At 46.9% G+C, this 23,324-nt stretch overlaps 1 long non-coding RNA gene across 1 annotated transcript in view; it reads right to left on the bottom strand.

The window, feature by feature from the left end:
• LOC113918882 overlaps positions 1-8,845 on the bottom strand; it is a 28,001-nt gene extending 19,156 nt beyond the window's left edge. The window contains exon 1 of the long non-coding RNA XR_003518711.2: positions 8,730-8,845. This is a non-coding gene — a long non-coding RNA (uncharacterized LOC113918882). The remainder of the gene's footprint in view (positions 1-8,729) is intronic.
• Positions 8,846-23,324: the final 14,479 nt, after the last annotated feature.

Genomic DNA, 23,324 nt, shown 5'->3' with positions numbered 1-23,324 from the left:
AATGATCTCAGGGTCCTGGGATCGAGGCCCGCATCGGGCTCCCTGCTCAGCGGGGAGTCTGCTTCTCCCTCTCCCTCTGACCCTCCTCCCCACTTGTGCTCTGTCTCAAAAAAAAAAAAAATAAAAGAGCTTTTATGGTCAATCACTATTCTCGCGGCACTTATGATTAGGCGAAGTTTAACACAAACGAATGTTTCACTGTGATTATCTTTTTAAAAAAACCGGGGATAATTATAGGAAGAAAAATTATGTTTATACCTTTATAGCTATTAGATTCTAATACTGTTAATTGTCCTGAGTATCTTTCAACTGGACTGGACTCTGAATTCTTCTAGTTTCTTAAAATATCTGGTTATGATGCATTAAACTATCATTTCTAACTCTCTCCCACCCTTCTGATTTGAAGTCACTTAAGAACAAAGACAGCCCTTGAATCTCCTTGGAAAGGACTCTTCCGGGTCCTCCTCACTACCCAGACGGCAGCCAAACTTCAGGGGCTTGAACCTTGAGTCCCCATCTCACAGCTGAAGGCTCTGTCCTGTGCAAACACTGGAGACCTCCAAATCCAACTGACCAGGAGAAGGAGGTGACGGAGGTAGACTGCCTCCTCCCAAGATGCCAGATAAAGACTTCATACTTTAACTAAACATGAAACCCTCTGTTCCTCCCTTTCTTTCCTTTACTTTGGCACTGGCCTGGAAAGGTAACACCCTCATGAAACTCTCCCAGGTCACTGCTGAGAGGCATAGCCTTTACCTCCCAGACTGCTGGATTTGTCATCAAAAACTTGTCTGTCCATAAACAATGTCATTTTAGCAGGAAGCAGTTTGTGCCCCAACAGGGATTGCCTTTGTACGCAGTAGTTATCATTCTCCGTGGACCTGTGAATGCCTACATGGCTGAGATATAACTGGACAATGCCTCCCAGGTTATTTGTGTCCCTAACTGCCCCAAAACAAACAGAGACACCTGAGTGGCCAACTCTCCTGGATTTACACCAAGGAGTTAGGAATTGCCAGGAGGCATGCATAACTCAGGATTCCCTTGCTTTGACCGGGCAATACTTGCCTGATTAGAAGTAAATGTAAATGAGGCCATGATCAGGAATCTCTCCTTAACTCTTGGAAGTATCACAGAATCCACTGTTAAAACAGTAGCTGCCCAACAAAAATCCTGACTCTCGTCAAAGCTATCTTGATAACATGACAACCTGATTACCATTTAGCTGAGCAAGGAGGTATCTATCTGTGCCTTGGGCAACAGTACCTGCTATACCTGGGTTAACACTTCTGGGGAAGTTGAAACTCAGTCACATATTATCACTGAGCAAACCACTTGGCTTAAAATGGTGACCCCCTTCAATGAGTCTTTCTTTGACTTACTTGATTTTGATTGGTTTGGGCCTTGGGGACCGTGGTTCTGAAGTACAGTCCAAACATTGGGAATTATCCTGCTTATAATAATCATAATAATCTCCCTGGTGCATTGTATTCTCCCAACGATTTAAATGCCTATTTGCAGCCACTGACCACCAGGCAAACAATCTCCTGAAGACTGGAATGTCAAGAAAGGAACGAAGAGAACAACTTAAGAATTGTGAACCTAAGGTCGTGGCCCGTGACTATCACAAAGATTAACCCAAAAACATCACAACCTGTGACTACCACAAAAAAGGATTAACAGAAGCTTCAAGAACTACAGAGCAGTAGCTGGGAGTGGAGCTAATGCCCTAAGTTTTGATGACACCTCTCAGTTAAGCTGATGATAGTCGGATCAAAAGAGGGAAATTGTTTAAAATACAGCAAGTCCCAAAATGGAGTCATGTGTGTTAAACCCTAAGTCAGCAAACCAAGACTTAATACCTACCCTATTCAGTTTTAAGCCCCCAGAAATGTAAACTTTAACCAATCATCATAGAATTACTTGGTCAGCACTGGTGAGATAATCTGCCTAACAGACCCCTCTTCTCCCCTTAGGAGGGTGATCTTGCCTGAAACAACGCATTTTTTTGCGAATAATTTCTTCTTTCTTCCCCCTTTTCACCTTTAAAGACCTTGCCTTTTCTACTGCTTTAGTGGAACTCCTTTCTACTGCTAGATGCGATGCTGCGGGGTTCATGAACCATTGAATAAAGCCAATTTGTTCTTCAAATTTACACAGCTGAATTTTCGTTTTTTAACAGGGGCAACGTGGTAATTGGGAAGGATGGGGATGTCAAGTTCAGACCAAGTGCTGAATCCTGATTTGGTTCCCTAGCAGCTGTGGGAAACTGGGCACGCACCTCCCCTCTCTGAACATTACTTTCTTCCTCCGGAAAATGGGGGTAAGTATGCCTACCTCAATGGTTCCCCTGAGGCTGAGATGACACAGATGGGGCCTAACCCCAGTCCACCCTCTGGCCCAGGATCAGCCTCCCAGAGTAGGGTTTCCTGGCTTGCCTTTGTGCTATAGTTGTCATGGTAGTAAAAGTTTAGTTCCAGGGCATCAAGATGACTCCCTGCCTTTCACGGAATGTTGGTATTTGTTTACTGTTCTTCAGGCTCTCAGCCTGTGCCCTCCACGCCTGCATTCTGCACGTGGACAAGAAGGCAAAGAAAGGCACAGCCCCAAGTTCCAGGAAACAATCAGGATTCCTGGCTCCTATGCCTTCCTCTGGCCAGCTGGAAATACGGTTAATGAGGCCTTCTCCCGGGAAAGGTGAAGGATCTGGGCTTTCATGTCCGACAGACATGGGCTTGAATCTGTCTTGTTCCTTTTAAACCACACACCCTTATGGAAGTGACTTCATCGCTCAGATCCTGTGAAATGGGAAGAATGATGGTCCTTCCCTGGAAGGGTTACTGAGGCACCCTGCTTATGGGTAGTGAGTGGTACCTTCTATTGTTGTTGAGAGAAATAAGGGCCTGGGGCATGGTTTGCTGGCCAAATAGTAAATTCTCCAGTGCGAGCAGAGGCAGGCCTTCTCCTTCGCAGCTCTTCGTGGGCCCTGGGGAGTGTGGTAGGAACCAGGGTAGCACATGTCCATTTGACAATGTCAACCGAGGGCTTGGCACATAGTAGGTGCTCTATAAATGTTACCCCCCCCCCCCCAAACTCTCACAGGTAGCCTGAAGAAGGGCCCAGCACCTCTTTGGGTACCACGGTCCTCAATTCCTTCTGCTCGGCCCTTTACGATGTCAAAGGGCTTGGAGTCTCCTTCAGCCCCCAAGACAGCCCCGTGCGGCCTTGTTCCCACGCAGGGGAGGACGCTCAGCAGGGAGGCTCTTGGTAGCTCTGGCGTCAGGACAGAGCTGGTGTGCCATAGCAGTTATGGTCATCCACCTGCCGCCCACCCGTCCTTCGTTCACTCAGCGAATACCGGACACCCACACTGTGCTCTGGGCATAAAGCAGTTAAGAGGACAGACTCTTCTTGGCCGGTAGAGTTGAGAGTCTCACTAGGAGGGAGACACGAATAGGTAACTACATAAAAGTTTCTTAATGGCAAGAGTGATAAAAGCTATGAATGGGAAATGCAGGGAGGTGCCTGAGTGTATAGGAATGACCCAGCCTCCTCTGAGGGGTCAGGGAAGGCCTCCACAAGGAGGGTCTCAGCCTGAGTCCCCCAAGAGCAGTTTGAGGCAGGGACTTGGTTTTGAGGGGTTTATTTGGACAGAGGGAGTGTCCTGGGGAACAGCAAGGAGGGAGAAGGGTCGTGGGACAGGACAGGAGAAAAGCCAATAAACAGAGCCGTGTTCTTGAGGCTATTACTGTGGGCAACTGGGCCAGCTCCCAGGACCACCTGAAGAGGAGGCATAGAGCTTCCTGGCAGTGTCCCCGCAAAGGCAGGAGGGAGATCATCCCTGCAGAAGGCCTACCCAGCTTCCGCGGTGTCCCATCCATGGAAGGAGCCCAAGGGCAGCTGTCCAGCCCAGCCGAGACTGAATGAGAGTCTGGACCCAGATGAGTCCGGCCCAGGAGGTGACATTTTCCATGCAGTTTGGGAGGGCCTGGGAGAGGGTGCCAGGGCGGGGGGGGACAGCTCCAAATTCACCAGCCTGTCAGAGGGGTGGCTCATCTGCCACAGCCCAGGCCCTCAGCGCTTCTGCTGGTCTGAGTCCCAGAGAAGTATTTCCTGGAGCAGTACATCTTCCCAAAGCCCCAGGCTCCTTCCCGACACCCACCCAAAGCTGCATTTCTCACTGTCCAGCAGGGCACTTTCTCCACCCAGGGCCTCTGCTACCGATCCAGGTGGGCGCGGGGTACACGGGTGAGAAGTAGATTTGTTTCCTTCTCCTCTTTCCTGGACTTCTTGTCTCCTAGACTCTCAAAGGCTTCAGAAAGAAGGAATGGTGAGGAAAAGGTATGCTGGCCTGCTCCGGACGTCTTGGGAAAGCCGTGCTGTCGGCTGTCGGCTGTCGGCTGTTGTCCACTTCAATTCCAGAAAATCTTTACTTTCGGGCCACCAGATGGTATGCAGCTCCAGTCAGGGGTTAGTGCTTTTTTTTATAGGTGATTCACATGAATCCAACAGTCTATTCCCTGGAGTTCAGTGGCATGGGTTAGCAGTTCCCGATAGGGCCTTTCCAGAGAGGTTGAAGGGTCTTTCTGGGGCTGTATTTTTTTAACAGACGAAATCTCTAGGTTACAAGGTGTGATGCTTAAGGTCAACTCCCAGGAGTGCACCGTAAAGACTGCTCTACCAAAGCATGGTTATTTTTAATAGAAGCAATTAGGCCTTTACATTATTGAAATAGATTTCCTTTTATCAACTCTGGGTCAAAAGTGGCAGGGGCTCAGGGCTTTGGACTGTGACTATCTCAAAGAGCGAGAGCCTATGAGTTCCCGAGGGCGTGGATCAGAGATTTAGAAGGACTGATGGCAATGCTTTAGGCCAAGGTATTTGGAGGATCTCTACAGTTTTGCCAGTTGATTCTTAATAATGCCATGAGTGCATGCAACCAAGCTTGAGACTGAGGGTGGTGTGCATGACAGAAGTGCGGTAGAACTGGCCAAACAGCACAGACTTGTCAAAACAAGTTCAAGAGGGGTTCTCCGGGTAGGTATCCTCTTTTCTGTCAGAAGCAGCATTGGACGGTCTACAAGAGAATGTTCTGGTCCAGTGACAAAACATACAGACTATGATTAAAACATATTTATTTGTGAGAGGAGCAAGTTGTATGAAACCCGTTTGTGCCAACAGGTTTCCCTGGAATGTACTTTGGACAGGTGGGACAGGTGAGGTAGTCACCTTTTTATGGCCTTATTAACTTTTCCCACCGGTGCTGGCCCATGAATGCCATCATCTTGTCAGGAGACCAGTGGTTTGATGCATGTACAGTGGTAAGGGGTGGGAATTTTAAAATCTTCTGGTAGGGCGATTGTGATTTGGTCCAAACCAGAGTTCTCTTTTTATTAGGCTGGTAATTATTAGATTTCCAATATTCTTTTTTTCCTCTCTGGGGCCAATTATTGGATATCCCCTGTCAATTTTTCCAAAATTATCATCTGTGATAGTGTTCCTTTGGACCACGACAGAGGTTTAGCTACTGATTTCCCTGAGAGTGGCAGTTTTTGGTGGAAATATCAGCAAGGTGGAGTCAAGTCTAGAATGCCCAGGAACCGTAATAGCCAGAGCAGCTGACAAAAGTACAGCATTTAATAAATTTTGGACATAGACATTTTTAATTTATTCCCACAGGAGGTAAAGGCAATTTGTTGTTTCCATAATATTCTAAAGTCACGAGCTACCCCAAAGGCATACCAACTATCAGCATAAATGCTGGTCATTTTACCCTTGGCTAAGGTCCAAGCTCGAGTGAGGGCATATAATTCTGCCTGTTGGGCTGAAGTAGCCAAAATGTAAAGGTGCTGTCTCGATGACTTCAAAAGGAGCTTCAATAGTAAACCAGCACAGTATTTATCCTTTTCATTCCTTTGGTAAGAACCTTCAGTAAACGATGAAAATCTGCATCGGTTAGAGGAGCTTGCTCTGAATTGTCACAGGGATTCCAAAGGTAACCTGTCAGCATTAAGCAGTCGTGAGGGGTTTCATCTGGATCCAAAAGTAGTCCTTGTTTTGAGACCAGATGCCCTAAGTATAGAAACTGAGTTTGAGCAAACTGCATTTTTTCTTTGGAAACTTCATGTCCCTTTAAAGCCAAGAGTTTTAACAGGTGGGTGTGGTCTTCTTGTGAATACCTTTAGCAAGGGGAGCAGAGAAGCAAATCATCTATATATGGTAACAAAGTGGAGCCTGCAGAAAACCTCAGACCATCCAAATTAGTCTATAAGGTTTGTGAAAAGTAAAGACCCTCTGTGAAACCCTGGCATTACTGTCCAGGTGTATTTCTGTTCTTTCCAAGTGAAAGCAAAAAGATTTTGGCTACCCTTTTCAACTGGAATACTAAAATTGCACTCCATAGATCAATTACAGTGGAAAATTTGCTTTCAGTGGGAATGGATGTTAGTAGCACATGGGGGCTAGGAACAACACAGTGCCAAGGGATAACAATGGTATTTATTGCTCAGAGCCACTGGGTTTTCTCCCAGGTAAAATACGGGTATTACAGGGACTAGTGGAGGGGAGAATGAGGCCCTGAGCCTTGTAATCTCTTGTGGGCTTGAGGCCTTAAAGGGCTTCTTTATTTGTAGGGTACTGATTAATTATGAGAAGAGACTTTTGAGGGATCTATTTGAATCTCGAATGGGGGGCACACTGTGGATTCTGCCAACATCAGTTGAGGATCTTGCCCATAAAGAAAATGGTATAGCTGATCCAATAGGAACAAATAAAAGATGTCAAAGGGTCATTTAATTCTCTTCATTAGCTATTTTGATTACCACCAACAAATTCTAGAATTGTTTCCTCCTTTTGGAAGAAAGAAATTCTGGCATACTCCTTTTCTAAGAAATCTCAGTCCAATAAATGACTAGGGGTAGAGACACTGAGGAGAAAAAGATGTGTGTCTCTCAAAGGGCATAGGGAATAATAGGTTCAGAGACAGGAACCTGTTTATATCTATTTGAGCCACTATTTGAGCTGTGCTAGCACTCTGAGGCAGGGGCTGCTTTATAGCAGTGGGGTTGAGTTGAGCACTGAGAGTGTAGCTCTGGTGTCAATAGGGACAGAGAGCCACTCCCAATCCGGAGAGTGGTTTCTCCAAGCCTATGAAGAGGGAGGATTGGGAAGAGCCCTTGTAGTTTCTCAGATCCTCCTGAATAGGAATGAGGAGGGCACTGGAAATACTGACTAGAAGGCTCAAAGTACTTAGAGCACATACATTTCTAACAATCCTTTTTCCAGTGCCCTGGCCCTTTGCTAAAACAGAAACTAGGGTTTTTTTTAGGGTTTGTTTGGGGGGTGTTCATCTGCTGGAATTGAAAATTTAGTGGTTTTTCTTTTAGGTGACTCATCTAGGATGTGAGCGAGCTGGTTTGCCACATTACCTAAATCTGGAGGGGGCAGTTTCCCATTCCATCCTGGCCCTTTGAACTAAAGGAGAAAGATCCCAGTTCAGCCTGTTAATAAGCATAGTGTCAAATGCCACCTGGGTGGATTCAACATCTAAAGGAAGACCAGAATTTTCTTAAAAGACAGTTTGGAATTGATTCTAATAGTTATGAACAGGTTCATCAGGCTTTTGTGTGCAAGCTGGAATTTTGTTCCAGTCAGCAGGCCTGGGAAAAACTACTGCAATTTTGCGGTGGAGATTTCAGGAGAGTGTTCAAGCATCTTGCCAAAAGTTAGCGGTTTCTCTAAATTCCCTTCAGGATGTTCCCTTCCAGCTAGTTTCATCCAATGTTGGGCCTCACCCACAAGCACGCGAACTAACTGATAAAATCTGAGAAACCAGGTTGGTAAGTTGGAATAACTACACTAAATTTTCCGGCAGACCTAGGGGGATCCTCAGTCACTTTAGGAAACTCCTTAACTATGGCTTGCAATTTAGTTTTAATCCAGGGAAGGTAAGAAATTTGGGTTTTACTTAGATCCTCGGAAGACTTAACTTTAAAAAGGCAGGTTTTAATCGATTCAGGAGAGAAGGGAGCAGGGAGAGAGTTGGAGAAAAAGGAATTTTGGCAGAGAGGACAGAGGAAAATGGTGCCAGAGGAGGGACTTGAGCACGAGTTAGGTGCAAAGAAGACAGGGGAGGGGAAGAAAAAGGGGCCTAAGAAGCTGTTTTGATTCCCTCTCAATTTTTTGTTTTACCGCAGTTAATTTAGAAACAGTATTTTGCAAAGAGGCAAATTTAGAATCCTGAAAACATCTGGAGGCCTCGAAGTACCATTTAAAATAGGCATCCCATTCGGTTTCTTGTTGGTTTTGGAGCGGTGGCTAACTTAATTTTGAGTAAAACGAGTTTGGAGAGATCTTAATTCCCCATAATGGCCACTGGTCTTCGAAATTACTTTGTTAAGTCAGTCCATTTAGTTATATACATGCGCATGTGGAAGGACATCATTTTTAAATGTAAAACCGGCCAGGGTCCCAGAAAGGGGGCGGAGGCACCACCCTCAACGCCTTTCGACGACTGGGATCCCATTTCTTAGAGGTTTTTCTCTACAGGGAAGAGAAGAAATTCCTAAACAGCATAGTTTCAACAGGAACAGCCTGGTTCAGAAACAGAGTCAGACGGAAGCGCAGAGTACCCTCAGAGAAAAAAAACCCAAGACCTTAAAAACCGATCCTTAATAAAGTCCAGAGAGCTCAAACACGAAAGAGAGGCTTGAGATCAGGAGAAAACTTACCCTCAAACTCCAGGGTGGGCAAGAAAGCAGTGAGTTCAGCTGGCTCTGTGGGTACCGACACCGGTTTGCTCATCAGCGTGGAGCTGTTGGGGGTCTTCGCGGGACCCCACTTCCGGGTCACCAAGTAATGTTAATCTTAAAAATAAAACTGCCAGTTATTTTACCAGCAAAAATGGGTTTATTCAGGAACAGCAGAGAACTGTGACCCAAGACAAGCAAGCCCCACCAAAACCATAGGCAAGTCCACAGAACAATGAGGAGTGAAGCTCTTTTATAGAGGAAAGCGGGAAGTAGGGAGTGCTTTTATAAAGGAAACATCCATTGGAGTAAAGTGGGCCCTGGAAGTATAGCGGCTTTTCATTGTCTGAGTCGTGATTGCCTCTCATTGGCTGGGCTGTTGCTAGGGTAGGAGAAAAGCCTTACTTGCTCCTGCTGGGATGTTTGAGTAGTGTCCACCTGCAAGGTCCCTCTGGTTGGGTCTGCATTCGACAAGGAGAAGTCGGGTGTGAGAGCGCCCCCTGCTGGCCTCCCCACTCCACTCTAAATGAGCTTTCCTTTCATTAATTTCCATAGGGTCACGGAGGGGTAGCTCTGGAAAGCCCTTAAGAGACCAAAGAAGATGGATCTCAAGCACAGTTATCTCTAATGGAGTTCAGGAAGTCTGAGATATTTTCCACCCTTGACCTGCTCTCCCCCAGCCATCTCATTTGCTAGGCAAATGGCTTCTGGCCAGGGGCTCGAGGGAAGATGCCTTCAGGTAGGTGTCAGAGCTACACCTAGTCCCCTACCAACTGACAGTAGCAGAGCAATGGTCTGGGAGCTAGACATAGTTTCCAGGGCCACCGACTCTTTGGACCATTATTGCAAAAGAGACCTAATCTGATCTGAAATGCACAAAGTTCTTTTTGGTGGATGACAGCAATAGCCAACAATTAGGACCAAGGAAGGATTTGCTGCTTCCCCACAGTCTTGCTACCAGGCTACAATGAAAGCAAATGATGGACAGAATTCTACTCCCACGATGACATTTATTAAGCAACTATTATGAGCAAATAAGCCCCAAACAGTGCATACAATGTGTTAAGTTCAATAAATCTGAGGCAGACGTAAAAATATTCCAGGGTCACATTCTGTGACTGTTAGAATCCATGTCAGACAACCAGAATCACCCTACACCAATGGCTGGATGCGGATCCACAGGGACCAGCCTGGAGTGCCCTCCTAAGTGTTTGTGGGACTCTTACACCTTGTTCATGCCAGGGAGGGAGCATTTCTAAAATGTTTTAGCCAGGCTGTATCTTCTCATCAATTTCATCAACAAGTACCTGTTTCTAGCATCCATTAAGCTGGCTAACAAGCCACTGATTTCACCTCTGAAAATCTATTTATTTTTAACAGTCATTATGCTAATCAGCAAAACCTCTAGTGTTGATCAACATCAAGGATAAACGAAGCTCTTGTCCTAGTGCCTTCTGGAGCCAGTGAGGCCTTCCTGAAGAGGATGCTAGCTGGCCACCTCTGGACTGTGAATTCCAGAATAAGCAACTGACAACTCCTGTGGAATTGTAGCTTGAACAGGAACACAGGTTTATATCACATTATGCTCTTTAACTTCCAACACAGGGGCAGTAACCTTCCCACAGTCAACTCCCCCACTGGGTCTCAGGGTCCCCATCTCTAGAGTGACTGGTGCCCCATGCCTTTGGCACAGGCTCCTCTATGAAGCTGGAGTTTTGACAAAGCTGTTCCAAGCTCCCTGTGGACAAGGCTGATCATTTTCCAATGCCTTTCTTTTTTTTTTCCAGAGATATAATTGACATAAAATATAATAGTTCCAAGTATACAATATAATGATTCAATATTTGTATATATGTGTGAAATGATCACCACAATAAGTCTAGTTAACATCCATCACCATACATGGTTACAAATTTTTTTCTTGTGATGAGAACTTTTAAAGTTTACTCTCTTAGTAACTTTGAAATATACAATAAAGTAACTTAGTAACTTTGAAATATACAATTAAGTATTATTAACTATAGTCACCTTGCTATGCATTCACATCCCTGAGACTTACTTATCCTATAACTGGAAGTGTGTACCCAAAAGGGTACCCTTTCATCTATTTCCCCCATGCCCCATCCCCTATCTCTGGCAACCATCAATCTGTTCTTTTTACCTATGACTTTGTTTTGTTTTTGTTTTTGTTTTGGATTCCACATATAGGGGCACCTGGGTGGCTCAGTCAGTTTAAGCATCTGCCTTTGGCTTGGGTTGTGATCCTGGGGTCTTGGGATTGAGTCCTGCATCAGGCTCCCCGCTCAGCGGGAAGCCTGCTTCTCCCTCTCCCTCTGCTTGCAACTCCCCCTGCTTGTGCTCTCTCTCTCTCTCTCTCTGTCAAATAAGTAAATAAAATCTTAAAAATAAACATTCCACATATAAGTGAGGTCCTATAGTAGTTATCTTTCTCTGTCTGATTTATTTCATGTAGCATGATGCCCTCAAGATCCATCCATGTTGTCAAATGGCAAGATTTCCCTCTTTTTTGTGGCTGAATAGTATTCCATTATGCATATGTGCCACATTTTATTTATCATTCATCCATCAACAGACACTGGATTGCTTCCATATCTTGGTTATTGTAAATAATTCCACCGTGAATATGGGGGTGCAGATATCTTTTTGAATTCATGTTTTCATTTTCTTCCAATAAGTACCCAGAAGTGGAATTGCAGGATCCTATGGTAATTCTATTTTTAATTTTTTGCGGAACCTCCATACTGTCTTCCACAGTGGCTGCACCAGTTTGCATTCCCACCAACATGAGCGTTCCCTTTTCTCCACATCCTCGCCAATACTTGTTATCTTTTGTCTTTTGAAAATAGCCATGCTAACACGTGTGAGGTGACATCTCATTGTAGTTTTGATTTGCATTTCCCTGATGATGACTGACATTGAGCACCTCTGCATGTACCTGTTGGCCATCTGTATGTCTTCTTTGGAAAAATGTCTCTTCAGATCCCCTGACTATTTTTCTAATCAAATTTTTTGTTAACACCTTTTGTTTTGGCAAATCAGTCCTGCCTCCTAGTTGGGCCTCCCTTTGTCGAGAGGTCGTAGTTGCTCATCCCAAGGCCCCAATCCTACTGTGCTTATCCCTAGGAAAACGTGTCTGTTTTTCACTGGTGGAACCAATCCTTATTTCCATTCTTTTGTTCATTGACAACTTTTGGGCTATTTCCCATGCGTCAGTGACTGCTTTAGTGTTAATTTTCGGTCTCCCCTGCTAGACCACAAGCTGAGCCTCCTGTGCTTAGCACAGTGTTGGCACTCAAGAAATCCTGAATGAGTGCATGAATGAATAACAAGAAAGGAGAAAGAGGTTTGTGGCTGCCAAGAGGCCAGCTCAGCCTGTCCCTGAGGTTTCCTTGGCCCCTCCAACTTAATGCCTCTCCCAGGTTGGTGGTGAGCCTTGAGAGGGAGGCTGAATTAAGTGCCGAGCTCCCTTCACCACCTGAGAAGAGCTTGGTAGAGCTGTGCCAATTAGCTGATCGCCAGCGCACGAGGTGCTTTTCCTTGCCTGACTCACTTGGAAGCAGGTAGGTGTGATTCTGAAAGGCTAAGGTGAGTGTTCATGGACAGAGGGAGACAGAGGAGTAGGAAACAAAGCAACAGAGAGACACAGGAAGTCACGGCCAACTAATATGTGCTGAGATCTCACTCCACGCCAGCCATGTTGGGACGTCCCCAAGGTTTGGTAAACAAAGTTTTATTGGAATACTGCCTTGCTCATTCATTTGAGTAGTGTTTAAGGCTGCTTTCGCCCAGTGGCAGAGCTGCGTCAGGGCAACAGGGACTGCATATAGCCCCGAAAACCTAACATCCTAACTATCTGGCTCTTTACAGAAAAGCTTGCCAGGTGGGATCATATGTGTGACTTAGGGTTCACTTGCCTCCTAAGAATAGAGCTGCCATTCCTTCTTCCATCCCTGACCTTGAAGAGCACCTGCTCTAGGCACATGGAAGCACATGGATGGGCCCTGGTATGTGGCAAGGATGGACCCACATTTTGTGTGTGTGGGGGGGGGTGGGATTTAAAGTTCACATAATTTGAGGGACCCTGCTTAAGTCAAAGATTCCAAAATGATCATTACAAATTTAGGTGCCCATATGAATATTTATTTGGAATTTAAAAAGAAATCACAATGTTACAAATATTTTTAAAAACCAACAAATACCAGAAACACCACAGAATCTAGAAAAATAACATGTATTAATTACCGTCTGGATACTTTCTGAAATAGATTTCCTACTTTCTTTTTTTTTCTTTTCAGCTGTATACTCCTGGTTAGGCAATTCATTTTTGACTAGATGTCGATGAGAACTGAATCCAGTTATAATACTACGTGTCTGATGATGAGAAGAATGTCCCACTTCCACTTCCAGGTCCGTATATTTCCAATCTCGTTTCTCTTGTTACCCACATATCTCCGCCAGGGCACACACAGTTCTTTCAGCACGACCGCGGGTTTCACTCCTTCATGTCGTGAACCAGGGCAGCAGCACGATTTCTGGAAGGCATCGCTATGCATGGCTAATGATAAACTGTCTATGGAAGGGAAGGTGACCCACACGCATATCCCCTCTGGTCCCAAACTAAAGGTGTCCCCAACTCAATGTCCCCCAAATGCTTCCTGTCATGTGACCAAGGGGGTTCATGAAGAAAGAGCTAGTAGTGTTAACCAGTTGGGTGAAAATGTGCTAGTTTTCCTGAACGTCCATCATCTGACGAACGGATAAACCCAATGTGGTATATCCATACAATGGGATATTATTCAGTGGTAAAACGAATGAAGTGCTGGTGAATCTATAGAGTAGTGGTGGCCTGGGACTGGGGGTAGGGAGATGAGGGAGTGACAGCTAATGGATATAGGGTTTCTTTTGGGGGAGATGAAAATGTTCTGGAATAAGATAGTGGTGATGGTTGTACAACTCTGTGAATATGCTAAAAAAAAACAGCCACCCAGAATTGCACACTTTAAGTGGGAACATCTATGATACGTGAAATATATCTCAAGCTATTATTTAAAGAAGAATATTACTTTTGCAAATTTTACAAAACCATATGACTAGGCAAACACATTGCTAGGATCCCCTCCGAGGGCCTTTAAAAGGCCAATACACTGCGTGACAAATTCCCTTGTGGTGTATATATGTATCAGTTATCCATTGCTATAATAAATCTGTATGACAAACAACCACAAAGCCTCAGCAGGTGTTATATGTTTATAGGTATATGTGTATTTGTATGTGAATATAAGTGTGTGCGCATGTGAGGCTGCTGTGCGTGTATACTTTCTTTGAGTGTGTATACATGCATGTGTGGGTGTGTTTTGGAAGCTTTCCTGCTTGTGTGTCTATGCAAATGTGAGTTTTTCCAGAGGGGTGACAAGCATAGTGGGCTGCGAATAGTGTCAAGTCAATGCATGTGACCCCACACCCCAAACCCCAATGCCGACAGGATTCTGGAGTCTCTGTGTCCTTGTCTGTCACTTCCTAAGAAGGACAAGAGCACAGGCTTTGAAATCTGGAAGGCTGGATTCAAATACCAGCTCTGTGAGCTCCAGCCCCAGTTTCCTGATCTGTAAAATGGGAACACCATTTGCTAGTTACCTTGTGAGGACCCCCAGCAGGTAAATGCTTGTTGAAAAGGCTTTGTCCCAGGCACGGTGCTATAGTTTTGTTAATTATAAAGATCCTGGGGGAGCGATTTCCCTTTCCACTCCATGTTCCAAAGGCTTGACCCTTTCCAGATGCAGAAACTGGAGGTAGCTCTGCTTCTGTGAATGTGCTGCCATGGCAACCACTGCTTCCTGCTCTTCAGTCAGCAGCGTGGGCTGGGGCTCTATCGCCCCCTCACCACCGGCTGGAGGTGGCAAAGGAGCAGGGTCACCGGAAGTCCCTTCCTTTTGGAAGCAAGTCAGGGAAGGATGCAGGGAGGTAGTCATCTGTCTATGGTGCTTCTGCTCTGCTCCTTTCATGATGCCTCTTCCAACAGTAGCTTGGCTTGGTACCCGAGCAGCGTCTTCAAACTTTAGCGCACCTCAACAGCACCTGGGCAAAATGCACCATCAAAAATACGCACCCCTTGGCCCTGTCCCAGAGAGTCTGAGTCAGTGAGTCTCAGGTGCACCTACATTTTTAACTTGCTCCCAGGAGCTAGAACCGGAGAAACCCTGTATCCTCAGTGCAGAGCCCAGGGTAGCCCACCAGCTATGGCTGCTGCCCCCGGACCAGAGCCAGTCACTTCATCCATTCCTTCGCTGATGCATCAATTCACTTATCCACTCATCAGTTTCTTCACTCAGTCATTCAATTAGTCACACCTCCACTCACACTTAAATAACCATTCCCTCATTTATTTATGGATTTATTTAAACAAACATTTATTAATGCCCCCAGCTCTGGGAGACGGAGATAGAATTAAAGCTGCAGTCCCTGCAGCCCGGCAGGAGGTTCTAGGGCAGTATTTTTCAGACTGCAGCGAAATGAATTTAGTGGGTTGACTGGCACGTTTTAAAAAATGAAACAGAATAGCCTGTAATTGAAAATATCAGCGTGCATAGCAGGTAGCAAGGGAAAATAGTGTTTGAGAAACTCTTGCATCCAGGGTAAGTGTGATTGTGGGTATTGGATTTCGATGCGAAATGTATTTTCTGGTGGGGGACGGGGGCCGTGGAAAAAACACCAACACTGCTTGGTGGGTGCTATGGTGGGACGTGGGGGGGCCCGCAGGCCTCAATCCCTCTGCCGGGGTGACACCCGGGAGACTTCACACAAAAGGTGGGTGAACCATGAGCAGCAGTTTTTTCCCTAAAGGAAAAGGAAAAGGATTGCAGGTAGAGGGAACAGCATGCCCCAAAGCACAGAGGCAAGGAAAAGCAGAGAGAAGAGCCACACCGCCAGGGAGTCTGGAGCATGGAATGTGTGGTTGGAAATAGTATGAGATTAGGCTGGAGAGTAAGAGAAGGCTGGATCCCAAAGGGTCTGAATGCCAGGAAAAGCACTTGGGTTTTGCTTTGCTTTGTTTTTGTTTTTTATGATACCATCGGGGGCACTGGAGAGAAGTCAGGGAAGTGATGTGCTCAGAGTGGCCACTTAGGAGACCATGCAGGCAAGCCCGGGGCAGGAAGGCCAGCCGGAGACTGGCCATTATGTGGTGAGGGGTGGTTGCAATCGGAGCCGGGAAGCTGTCTGTGGTTGGAGTTGAGAGGTAAGGATACACTTGCAATGGACTTGAGGAGGTAAGATGCATGGGAAGTGATGACTGGACACGGGAAAGGGGCATCTGGAAGAGTCCACAGTGATGCCTGGGTTCCCGACGTGAGAAGCTGGGTGGATGGGGAAGCCGTTTACTCAAACAGGGCCCCTTGATTCTGTTCTTTTTAAGGGTCCCCCTGGTGTCAGCCCAGACTCTCTCCCTGGGAAGTAGAGATAGTTACTCGGCCCTCCAGTGGGAGTTCTATAACTTTATCATATTTCAAAATATTACAATATTTAATAGAAAACAATAATAATGTGGTGTCCAATTCTAGTCTAACTTCCCCCATTCTGAGTATCTGGAGGATGACACTTCCCTTCTCACCTTGTGATGGCTAATTTAACGTATCAACTTGACTGGGCCCTGGGGTGCCCGGATATCTGGCTAAATATTATTTCTGGGTGTGTCTGTGAGGGTGTTTCCAGAAGACATTTGCATTTGAACTGACAGAGTAAAGAAGATCTCACTCACCATTGGGGGTGGACATCACCCTATCTGTTAAAGGCTTGACTAGAACAAAAAGGCAGGAGAAGAGAGACTTCTCTCTCTCTCTCTCTCTCTCTCTCTCTCTGCCTGACCCTTGAGCTGGGGGATGATGATGTTCTTCTCCTGCCCTCAGCCTGGGACTTACGCCATCAGCTCTTTGGTTGGCCAGCATTCAGACTCAGATGAGACCCCCACCACCAGCTCTCCCGGGTCTCCAGTGTGCACACGGCAGGCTGTGGGTCTTCTCAGCCTCCACAACGGCATAAGCCAATTCCCATGATAAATCTCTGTATGTGTAGAGACACAGATAGAGAGATTATATAAATGGATAGGGATGTCTATATACCTCCTGTTGGTTCTGTTTCTCTGAAGAATCCTGACTAATAAGTCCCTGGGCATGGGTCTGTGACTAATTCTGACCCCTGAAATGTGAGAGGCAGTGATGTAGATCATTTCTAGTCAGAAGCCTCTAGTTGCTGTTCAGCTTTTCATCATTCTCTTACCCTCGCTTGATGAACCCTGAAGGCTTTTGTCAAAACATCAGCAGCATAGTTTGGTGCACTGAAATCAGCTGGATCCCTCAGTGAAGGACACCCCAACCCACTGGGGCCAACTTTTTGTTGGACATGTAATATGAGTAAGAAATATCTTTGGGGATGTGGGGTTGTTGTTTACCCAGCACTACAATTATTGTGTATTCTGACTGGTATATATATAAAAAAACAAAACCCACCATTTATTGAACATCTACTATGCACCAGGCTCTTTCCTCATAGAGTAGCTAGAAGGATACTGTTGCTGCGTAAGAGTCATGGCACTCCACTGTTGAAAACTTTCTTGGCCTCCCCTCTCATTCACAGTGAAAGCCCAAATCCTTCCACTATGACCGGGGAAGTTCTTCATTTTCTGGTGCCCTGCTCGGACCCCCTCTCCTCTGACCGCCCTCCTAGCTTACCCCACTGCAGTCCGGCAGACCTCCTTGCTATCCCCAACACACCGAAGACGCTCTCCGCTTAGGGCCTTTGCCCTTGCTATTCCTTCTGCAATGCCCAGAATGCTATGGACCTGTTTCCTTATGGTTTGCCACCTCACCTTCTTTACTCAAATATCACTTTTTCAGCAAAGTGTTCCTCACTCCCAACACGAAGTGTTTGACCCCCTGAATACATATTTCCCACCTGCCTTCTCTGCTTTATTAATGTTTTTCCTTATCACCTTTCCCTGAGTTAATGTTTGCCTTATTTCTCTTCTTTGCTGTCTGTCTCCCCACGAATAGGGTGTCCCTAGGGCAGGAATTTTTGTCAGCTTTGATTCCTGCTGAATCCCAAGGGGCTGGCATCGAGGAGACAATTCATTCGAATGAATGAATACATGATTTCCTTGAATCTTCCCAACGACCTGTGAGGGATTGTTAGCCCATCTTCCCAGATGGAAACAGAGACCCAGCATCTGGCCAGAGGTCACTCAGCTTCAGTGACCCACAGGGCTGACATTCTGAAAGTGGGCCTGTCTCTCTCACACACACCATGTTGGCAGTACTGTAGGAGGCCTTCCATCTTCACCTGAAGTGCCCACCTAGTCTCACTTCAGGTGGATCCCATGTCCCCTGGGTCCACCCCCCCTCCTGCACAGCCTGGGTAGACTGGCCTGTGAGGGGCCCGCTGCGGACTCCACCCCCACCCCCCTCCTACCTCCCCGGGCTGGCTGGTCTGCGTCGGGCAGCAGCGCCACCTGCTGGACACCTGCATCCATTGCACCATCTGTTCCCACCAGAGGGTGGGGAAGGAAGCACCAGGCTCAGGCTCTGGGACAGAGCCTTGAGGCCCTCAAAGAGTTGAAGTATTTGGCGCGCCTGGGTGGCTCAGTGTGTTAAGCATCCCACTCTGCTCAGTCATGATCTCAGGGTCATGATCCCAGGGTCGTGAGATCAAGCTCTGTGCTGGGTGTGGAGCGTGCTTGGGATTCTCTCCCTCTGCCACTCCCTGCTGGCACTTTCTCTCTTTCTCTCTCTCTCTCTCTCTCTCTCAAATAAATAAATAAATAAATAGTTGGAGTATTTGCCTGCAGGGTGTGAACTGAGAAGTTCTATCATGTCCTCACTTACAGTGTGGTTAAGAGCTTCAGGGCTAGGCTCCAACAGACCTGGATTCAATTCTTGGCTGGACCACTTCCTGGTAAGGCAACACTGAGCACCAACCACACCCCCCATGCCTTAGATGCCTCATCTGTAAAATGGGTATAATCATAGTACCTACCTCATAGGGGTGTGGTGAGGATCAAACCAGGACACCCAGATACCTCCTCCTCAGAGAGGCCTTCCAGGTTACCTCCACCTGAAAGAGCTCCCCATCTCCATCCCAGCCATTCTTCATCCTTTTACATTGCCTTATTTTTTCTTTATAGCACTGTCAAGTGACAAAACTGAAACAATTTAGTAATGGGTTTGATGTTCTTTATTGAAGGGAAAACAATCCATGGATTGGGGGAGGACAGCATCTCACAAGCGGTGGAGCACTGTTCTGGGAGGATTTTGGCCAAGTGCGAGTTTTATAGGACTTCAGAAGAGGCAAAGTGGAAACAGGGCATGATTGGCTACAAGATGGGGGATTTCCTTAGAAGCCTAGCAGGTCTTATTTTCCAGGGAAAGGAGAACTAGCTAAAGCTGAGTTGGAGGATTTGATGGGTGCATCAAAGGCTTTCTTGGCAGGTGTGTCCTGTAAGCACAGGCCAACTTAGGTTCACACTGGCCATGTGGACCGGGCCACTGGGGCAGCCTCCATATTGGGGGTCCCAATACACAAATTCACTTCATCAGCACATAGCAGCTTTGGACACTTTCATATTCCTTGTTTACTATCTTTCCCACAAAATGCCAGCTCTATCAGGGTAGGGACTTTGCTCACTGCTGTACCCCAAGAGCCTCCAGCTCTGCAGGACATGTCCTAATAAAAATACCTCCGAGCTTGGGGCACTTGGGTGGCTCAGTCGGTTAAGTTTTGCCTTAGGCTCAGGTCATGATCTCAGGGTCCAGGGATCGAGCCCCACATCGGGCTCCCTGCTCAGCGGGGAGCCCACTTCTCCCTCTTCCTCTCCCTGCTTCTCCCTCTGCTTGCACTCCCTCTGTCAAATAAATAAGTAAAATCTTCAAAACCTCTTACAGGATGACTGACACTTGCCAAGTCCTCAGTAACTATTCCTGTTATTGTGATTATGCGTTCCTTTGTTCATTTGCTCGGCTCTTAGTTTATTCACTCACATATATTTCTTTTTTTTTCCTTTATTGTGGTAAAATACACATGACATAAAATTCACCACTTTTACCATTTTAAAATGTACAGTTCTAATGCATTACGTCCAGTTGCACTGTCGTACTACCATCCCCACCATCCGTCTCCAGAAATTTTTCGTCTTCCCAAAGGGAAACTCTGTCCCTATGAAACACTAACTCCCCGTCCCCCTCCCCCCAGCCCCTGGTGACCACCACCCTACTTTCTGTCTTTTAGAATGCGACTGCTCTAGGGACCTCATATAAATGGAATCATATGACATTTAACTTTTTGCTGTATATATTTCTTGAACCCCTGCTACATACACAGGAAGTAGTTCTAACAGTGATAAAGTGTGTATTGAATGAGATCGGTGCAGGTGAAGCACCTAGCACGGGGCCAGTCCGGTCACAGAGGAAGAGCTCATATAAAACTGGCCCAGTGCCCCCTGCGTGCTCTTCTCTGAGCTCCCAGCACCCTGGGCAGGGAATGCGGACTGTGGCCTATGTGCACTCTGTGGCTGCTGTACCCGACACAGACACCAGGTGGCAGCCTCGGGCCGCGAAGAGGCCTTGGCCGCCTAGGAGGGGAGCAGCGGGCTTCTGGGGGGAAGAGGGAGCCTGTCTGGGGTGCCACCAGTGGCAGGAAGTGATTAAGAAGAAGGTTTCAGGGGGTGGGATACAGGGGCCTACATTGTTCAGGGTTTGAATCCTGTACAGAAAGCAAAGCCCCCAACGAGGACGAGGAGAGGAAGGGGGCAGCACGTTGCAGTGGAAAGAGCACCCGGGTGGCGCTGGATAAGCATGGGCTCCAGCCCAGCTCAGGCACAGGGTGAGTGTCTTCACCTCTCTGAGCTTGCTCTTCCAAATCTGTAAAAGGGGTCTTCTGATAGACTCTCTGCAGGGCTGACGGGAAGAGTAAGTGAAAAGGAGTGCTAGAGTTTCGGGCACACAGCAAGTACCCCATCGGTGTTGGTGTTTATTGACACGGAGGAGGGAAAGTTCGCCTCTGGGACCATTACAGAACCAGGAGGTGAGGGGAATCTTTATTCCTCTTCATGTCATTAAATACAGGCCACTCCAATTCCTACTTACCAAGTGCTCACTGCCTGCCAGACCCTCGGCCAGGTACTTGGCACACCCCGCGAGGTCGGTGTGTTCTCCATGCCCACTTCATCGCCTGGAGCCGTGGGGTCCTTCTGCCCGCTTCTCAGCCCACGCTGTTTCCACCAGTCCTTTTGTCTTCCCGGTGGGAGTGCCAGGCAGGGGGTGTCAGAGTCCCCTTTCACGGATTCCTCCCCAACCTCAGAAGCTAGTTTGTGTTGCCCACGAGGAGTCTGATTTGAGAAGCCAGACACAAGAAGTCACAAGCTGTATGATTGCATTTCTATGAAACATCCTCTACAGAAAGTAGGTTAGTGATTGCCAGGGGCTGGGGGAGGGGAAGATGATGAGAAGTAGCGTCATGGGGTTTTATTTTGGGGTGATTAGATATTTTAGAACCAGATAGATGTGATAGTTGTTACAACATCATGAATGTATTAAACACCACTGAATTGCTCACTTAAAAATGGTAAATTTTATGTTATATGTATTTTACCTCAATTGAAAAAAAGAAGTCTGGTTTAAGAATATGTTAATACTGTTGTTGTGACCACTGAAAATAAGAGCTGAGGGCAGGCAGAGAGCCTTCCAAAACTTGATATCCAAGACTGGAGTTTCTCTCTCTCTAATGATAGAGGAAGGACCAGCATCCAACTGTCTATGCATCCCCTAGCCTTCCAGTTGTTCATCTGTTCAACCATTCACGCACTCATCCGCTATTGATTTGTTAATCTACCCTTCCATTATTCATCTCCTATACATCATTCCCTCTTTCCATTCCCCTACTTATCTATTCACCCATCCATCTATTCATCCATTTATCCATCCGCCTATCCAACCATATATCCATCCATCCATCCATCCATCCAACCATCCATCCATCCATCCTTCTATCCAGCCATCCAGCAGACCCTTTAGCATCTTCTCTGTCCCAGGCACCATCATTTCAGTAATCAGCAACTCCAACCTGGTCCCCATCCTCAAAGTTCCCTAAGTCCAATGGAGACACATTTTCAAAGTAATTACAATAGAGTATAGTAAATGCTCAATGAGGGAAGCTTAGAAGGTTGTAGAAACTTTTGACAGTGGACTTTGGGGAATGTTGGGAAGAGTTTCTTCAAGGAAGCAGTGTAGCAGTTTTGGTGGTGGAGGTGAAGGGAGGGGGCCAGAAGGGGAGCTTCCTGCAGAGGGAGCTGCTCAGTCAAATGCAGAGGTGAGAGAGCATGGTACAAAGCAATGTTCAGTGTTGTCTGAGCTTAGCAGGTGAAGCGGGAAGGGCAGTGGCCAGTCAGGATGGAAGGGCCAGACCAGAGGGTAAGGGGCTTCAGGGTCATGGAAAAGAGGTTGGACATAACGCAGAAGGCAGTGGGGAACCTTGGAGGGTTTTGACAACAGACAAGATCAGATCGGACCCACATTTAGACAGACCCTTCTGCTGTAGCACGGAGGCCGGATTGGTGGGAGCAGGCCTGGAGGAGGGGGTGAGGAGGAACCATAGTGGTAGTCTAGACGATGGAGTCTTGGGCTGCTAGTGTGTCTGTGGAAGTGACAGGGACGAGAGGGTCCAGCAAGGTGGGCCTTCTCATTTGCCTCCTCCCATCCCCCGCCCCCACTGCCCTCAGCAGGGCCCCCCTTCCAGCAACTTTAGGTTCAGCCCTCTGTGCCCCTGCTGGGATCTGGTGCAATGGGGGGGGGGGGGGCTCATGCTTCATCATTTTATCTTAGGCTGTGGTTGGGGGGTTGGGGCTCTGCCTTTGGCTGCTGTGTGGGCTCTGGGCTACTGCAAGAGGCAGGGAGTAGAGGAGGGAGGATCCCTTTCTGGGCAGGGATCCAGGACCCACAGGGGATAGGCACTGCTTCTTACTCTACTGCAGCCCTGGGAAGGGACAGGGATCCCATTTTGCAGATGAGGAAATGGAGGCACAGAGAGGCCCAAGTGACTTGCTTGAAGGCATGCACCTAGAAAGCAGCCATACTGAGGCTTGAACACAAGTCAGCCAGACCCCTGAGGCCCTGGCCTTCAACTTTGATAGCCATTCCCCTAATATTCATCATCTTTTTAAAAAATTGCAGCTAAGCACTATTCACATCTGTGTTTCCACATCCACACTGCCAAGCAGAATAAGATGATGCCCATAGGGCCTGGGTCTGAATCCTGCTCCTCTCCTTACCAGGGGAGCTGTGTGAACTTGGGCAAGTTACTAACCTTCTCTGTGCCTCTCTGTTTGCATCTGCCAAGAGACCTCATGAAAATGACACCACGCGGGATATTGGGACGGATCAATGAGTTAACCTGTGTAAATTTAGTGTTTTAATAACAGCTAACATTTATTGAGTATAAGCCATGTACCAGGCACTGTTCTTACACTGGATACATATTTACTAATTTTATTCTCTGTGAAACAGACCTCACTAATTA

Source organism: Zalophus californianus, chromosome 1 (assembly GCF_009762305.2).
Source record: "Zalophus californianus isolate mZalCal1 chromosome 1, mZalCal1.pri.v2, whole genome shotgun sequence".
NCBI classification, from domain to species: domain Eukaryota; kingdom Metazoa; phylum Chordata; class Mammalia; order Carnivora; family Otariidae; genus Zalophus; species Zalophus californianus.
Note: the sequence above shows the minus strand (reverse complement) of the source record. Positions and strands in the feature narration are given on the sequence as shown.